Source organism: Olea europaea, chromosome 14 (assembly GCF_002742605.1).
Source record: "Olea europaea var. sylvestris chromosome 14, O_europaea_v1, whole genome shotgun sequence".
Classification (NCBI taxonomy): domain Eukaryota; kingdom Viridiplantae; phylum Streptophyta; class Magnoliopsida; order Lamiales; family Oleaceae; genus Olea; species Olea europaea.
In genome coordinates, this window is record NC_036250.1 from 5756726 (window position 1) to 5763349 (window position 6624).

The window sequence follows — 6624 nt, forward strand, 5'->3', positions numbered from 1 at the left end:
ATATTACTTATCTTTGCGGAAAGAATTGTTGACTGTTTTTCACTAGTTATAGCGATATTGTATAGAGTCGTTAAGAACGGGATAAGCTTGACTTGCATTAAGTTAATGATGGTTGATTACATCTTAGTGTGAATGCATCTTGTAAAAACATGAACATATCTTATCAATTTGATTAGTGAAAAGTATTAATATCTGTGGGTTTACTTGATTTCTGGTACTGTGTTTGGGTTAGTGGAATCACTTTATGGCAAGTGATCCAAACAAAAGCAGTAAACAGTTATGGTTGCATTTATCTAGTGTTAGGTTTATGCAAGAAAGTGACCAAACAGCATGAGGTCAAGAAGAATTTCTCAAGCAGGGCTCCATTCTTCTGTATGGAAAACTTTTTGACGTCATTTTGTGCATATCAAGATCATAGGATAATAGTTTTAGAGGGTGGTTTCAAAATCATAATATGGCATGCCTAACTTAACTCTCTAAATTTTGTACCTATTGACTTGTTTGGCATGATAGATTGGACAATAATAGACAAGTTTAATGAAAAAGAGAAGTTAAAAGTTAAAATCTTGTTTGTTGATCGAGCTCTATTTGTTCAATAATCGTTTTTTTTATTGTCATTTACATGTTGAGACCAAAAATTCACATGATTTGCTTTCTACTTTACAACAACTCTACAGAAGCTGCTCCTATGACAGGGAACAGTGTCATTACTCCCTTGTCAAAAAATTGTGACAAGGTTGTGACAATACGATCCTTGTGAAATCACGGGGCAGCCGAGCGGGAGTAAAAACAGTGTTAGGTGGGGAATTTGGTTGGGACGAAGCACCTGATAAAAGATAACATGAGTGTTGAAAGAGAGGTGTACACAACTCAACATACGCGTGTTCTTGAATGATATCTATTGTTTCGTGCCGCTTCTTTGTGCAAGCTCAAAATAATCTACACGACTCAGACATACACATTTAATTACGCACTTCTTGATCCTGAAGACCCGTCGACTCAAACAAAACAACTATGGTCTATGTAATTAGAGTTGGGTGTTCCTCTTAATTTTGTATTGTTGTACTCAAAGAATGACCCACACTAAAGTCTTGGTGGTGGATGATGTTTACTTCACACTAAGTTAGGACTTGGAAAAGAAGCGATGGAACGTCCTCTGACTGTATTTTTCAGAACTGATTAAGCAAGAAACTTCATACCTTTCAAAGCTTCACAAATTCATAGAGTGCTTTGATTAGTATTGAGAATCTCCAACACGAAAAGTGACTGGTAGAGAGCACTCACTCTCTTTGGTGCAGTATTTTTCTACAAAACTTTTGAGTAGAATAAAATTAAAAGTATGTTTGGCATGACATTTAAAAAGTCAAAAATGAGCTTTTGAATTCAAAAGTTGCTTTTATACCCATTTTGTTGTTGTTTCTTCATGAAGCTCTTTTATAAGAAGTAGAAGTAAAAGCAGAAGTCCTGTCAAACAGACCATGAATTGAACGTATTCGACTTTCCAAAACAACTTGACATTTAAACATGCAAATGTCTACACGAAATTTTCCCGAAAGATTAAAGTAAATGATGCAATAGCTACAATACAAACACTAGATTGCATTCTTAACCATTTGGGCCTCAATTCAACCTGAACTATTGGCATGTAATGTGTTAAGAACATGTCCTGTTGGTTCCAAAAGTATATGTTAATTTTCAGGGGACAAAAAATATAAAATAAAATTATATATTCAATGTAATCGATGTACAATTATGGAAGCATGCATATGGTAATGGAGAAACGTATTCTAGAGGATAACAAGTTAAGGCAAAAGTTTGGCCAATTTTGGGGTACTTTTTTTTATCAGATGATTAAGTTTAGGTTTTTTTTTTTTATTTATTAAAATTTAGGTTTTATCTTAAAATGTCAATTTTATTAAGAATAATATTCATATATGTTGACTATTTGTTTCGTCTTTAATAGACGTGAGATTAATCCTATATCATCCCCTTCAATATTGGATAAATTGAACTTCGAAAAAAATGCATGATTGGTTCTCAACTTATTGTTCAAATAGCAAGTTGGTTCATAACCGTAAAAAATATTAAGTTGGTCTTAAACTTTCATTAAAATTGCTCAATTTGTCCCACGTTATAGTTCTCAAAATCTGTATTAATTCATGTCGCATTTATGCATCTAATTTTATGAAGTTAGGTCACTATAAATTAATAGTACAATACATTTTCCTTAAGGTCACATGCAATCATTTGAAAACACGATAGGACTTAACTGGTTCAACTAGAAAAATAGAAAACCTACCTAATTATATGAAAAAAAATCGAAAAATATGAGTCCATTTAAAATAAGTAAAGCAATAACCTGTTCACTTCAAATTTTTGTTTTTTCAAAATTTTATTACCATTAGTTCGACTCCTCGACCCTTTTTCTTTTTTGAGTAGGTGCTTGGACCGGTTTGCAAAATTAGTCACATTATGATTAACAAGGATTGGCGGTTTCTGTCATTAAGGAAAATACTGAAGACTAACTTACGCTTTTTTATAAGCTGAGGACCAATTAACTACATAAATATTAAATTGAGACCACTGATGCAATTTTCAGTCAAACTTTCCAGCATTGCATCCATTATATTCAATGCAAATGATTCTTTATTATTTATCAATGCTAGAAACAAAAATTATTTTTAAAATCATTTTGTTTATACTTGAGTGGATGAAGGAATAATTATATAGTAAAACATTTTTTTTTTAAATTACATGTGGCTCACCGAAACTAGTCTTTGTAATTTTTCAATAAATTAAATTAAATATATCGAATTGATCATGTTATCGTTACTTAGCATGTACGGTAATATATTCTTATTACGTATACGAGTCAAAGCACGGCCCCACTAATAAATATCAGAAAAAAGGTTATTCTTTTCTTTTCTTTCCTGCATGCGTGTAGGAATGATACACGTTGATTTGTAATTGAAAGGTTACCGCTTTTTCTTCCGTCTTTTCTCCCTTTTTCACTGCTACAAAAATCTCAGTTATGATTAAGGATAAAAAAGAAATTAATGTTGTGTCATGCTTCCTAATCTTTGTTTTGCAAGTCCTAATTAATTTCTCGACATCCTTAAAACACTCTCATTTGTAAAATTCCATTTCCATCATATCAATTACCTACATTTGTAAAAATATGTGAAATGATGAATATACCATTTTATTTAAATAAAATAAAAATAAAAATAAAGAACTAATTATAACCGTACTCCTAAACCTTTTTAAAAAGTGCAAATAACTCTCAAATAAACTATTAAAAAATTCATTATCGAATTGATTATGTCATTGTTACTTATCATATACGGTAATATATTCTTATTACGTATACGAGTCAAAGCACGGCCCCACTAATAAATATCAGAAAAAAGGTTATTCTTTTCTTTTCTTTCCTGCATGCGTGTAGGAATGATACACGTTGATTTGTAATTGAAAGGTTACCTCTTTTTCTTCCGTCGTTTCACCCTTTTTCACTGCTACAAAAATCTTAGTTATGATTAAGGATAAAAAAGAAATTAATGTTGTGTCATGCTTCCTAATCTTTGTTTTGCAAGTCCTAATTAATTTCTCGACATCCTTAAAACACTCTCATTTGTAAAATTCCATTTCCATCATATCAATTACCTACATGTCTCATTAGCGGCCAAATAATTTAGTCAACACTATAAATGAAGAATATTTGAAAGTTATTTATGACGAGCATATTCTTCTATACCGATATTAGTTGACACTCGTGCGATATTTCATTTGTATTATTTTAATTTCCTTAATGGATTCTATAAAAGTGATACACCGCATTGAATAGAACCATTAAAATGGACTGGTTGGTTCATACTATCAAAAATAGACACATGAATCAAAGTTAGACCAAAACTGGCTCGGGTCAATTGACTGCCCCCATCAAGTTCGGAACAACAAATTTCTTGGAGACCATATTGGACTAGCCCGTCCTTGTAAGGTGCTCTAAATTGATTTAAAAGAAGGGTCTATTAGCACAAAATGTCCTTACATTTGATTCGAGCGTGCAAAATGTTTGCACGTTTCATAATTTTTCATTTTCATCTATATTTCCACATTTCATTGCAAAAAATGTTATTTTCATCAATTTTTATCTAATTTTTCAATAAAAATATGTGAAATGATGAATATATCATCTTATTTAAATAAAATAAAAAGAAAAATAAAGAACTAATTATAACCGTACTCCTAAACCTTTTTAAAAAGTGCAAATAACTCTCAAATAAACTATTAAAAAATTCAAAATAAAATAAAATCTTTTTCTCTCTCTTTCTCTCCATCTCTTCCACCTCCTCCAACAATCTGAATCGATACTAATGACAATCCAAAACGATAAACAATTTGCCAATAAAAATTTTGTAACAAAATTTGCAAACATGAAACTTTGTCAATTTTTGGAACATGAACCAGACCCATAAACCAAAATTTTTCACTTATAAGTAACAAAAATATAACAAAAAATTGAAACAAAAAACCTATCTCCACCACCACCACCTCCTCCTCTGCTGCCACCACCAGCACCAAACAATTTCCAACAATATACTTCCATTAGAGTTTTAAACCAAACCAAACTCAAATATGGGGTTTGAAGTAATGGATCCTTCCTTTGATCCTAGCTTGCCTCGATGGCTTTGGTAGAGAAAAATAGAGACTAACTCCGTGTTAAGGGATATTATCCCACATCGAATAAAGACAATAACATAGACGAACTTATAAAGTTTTGAGCTACTTCTCTTATTAATGTTGACCTTTTAAGATAGAACCCAAAAATTTAACATGGTATCAGAGCCTGTTAATCTCCAACAAGCAATTTCTTCCGATTAAGACTTGAAAATGAGTACATAGATTTCAAGATTGATCTGCTCAAACGAGTCACCATCTTGTGGGGACATATTAATGGATATAATCTCACATCGAATAAAGATAAAAAAATACACCAATTTATAAGGTCTTAGACTATTCCTCTTAATAAGGTTGATCTTTTAAGATGAACCCTCAAATCTTAACATAGTATTAGAGTCCATTAAACTCTAATGAGAGATTCGATCAGATTAAAACTCAAAAAATGAGAACACAAATTTTAAGATTGATTTGCTCAAACGAGCCACCATTTTACAGGAGCATATTGAGGGATATTATTCCACATCAAATAAAGATGATAACATGGACCAACTTATAAGATCTTGTGCTACTTCTCTTAATAAGATTGACTTTTTAAGATGGAGCTCCAAATTTTGACATGGCATCAAAGTCCATTAAGCTCTAATGAGCAATTCCATCGGATTAAAACTAAAAAATGAGCACACGAATTTCAAGATTGGTCCGCTCAAACAAGTCACCATCTTACGGAGGCTTGTTAAGGGAAATATAGACCAACTTATAAGGTCTAAAGATACTCTGGAAACCCAAGTCTTAACACTCTGGACAATTGACATGAGACCTTGGTTTTAACGCCCCGTTTGAATTAGATTGATATATTTCATCGAAGCTCGGATTCACCTTTTCAAATTTTGGAGAGCATATTTTGATTGATAACCTATTTAGATGTTATAGGACTATGAATCCGGCCTTGGGGAGTAGATGTTACCACTTGGTGGCTAATGGCATGGGTGTAGCCAGAAATAGTGTTGTTGCCTTGGTTTTGGTCTGTGAGTGAGAGGTTTTGGGCAACAATAGGAGTGGTTTGTGGTGGCATGTGGCATGTGGCAAGGCGGAATGTGATGGTAGGATGGAGATGTATTCGGTGGTGGTGATGTCCAGAGGTCTAAGCTGCGATAGGGTGGAGTTTGGGGTGGTTGAAGGTGGAGGAGAAGGAGGAGGTGGAGGAACAGAGGGAAAGAGAAAGAAAATGATTTTATTTTATTTTGAATTTTTTAATAATTTATTTGGGAGTTATTTTCACTTATTAAAAAGGTTTGGGAGTATGATTGAAATTAGTTCTTTATTTAAATATGAGGGTATATTAGTTATTTTACATATTTTAATTGAAAAAATGGATAAAACTGATGAAAATGAAGTTTGCACAATAAAACATAAAAATAGGGATGAAAATACAAAAATATGAAACGTGAAAACGTTTTGCATACTAAACACTAAACGTAGGGACGTTTTGCACTAGTAAATCTAAAAGAAGAGCTTTAGCTATGTTTTTCAAGATTGTTTTTATTTTTATATTAAATATGAAAAAGTAACATAATGTACAGTAAATTTGGGGCATATGTACGATAATTTGCTTTAAGTAATAATAATGTTTGGTGGGAGGTGAAATAAGTGAAACGAGGGCTAAAGCACAAGATTCTGTCGTGCATGCTTAATCTAATTTTAGCTGTCAGCCATGTATTGGTCAGAGTGGGATCCGACAACCCTTCTCTTTGCCACCTAAACCCTTTCAATTTTTTTTAAAAAAACTTCTTATAATTTCCAAATTCCAAGTAATAATGATGTCTTGTCCCCCTTTTCTTTTTAATTAGAGCCTTTTGAAACCTCGACGGGGCATCGTGTTACTGATCGCTTATATTCATTGATCAATTTTATTATAATGACGAAATTTTGTATCGTTGATTTTTC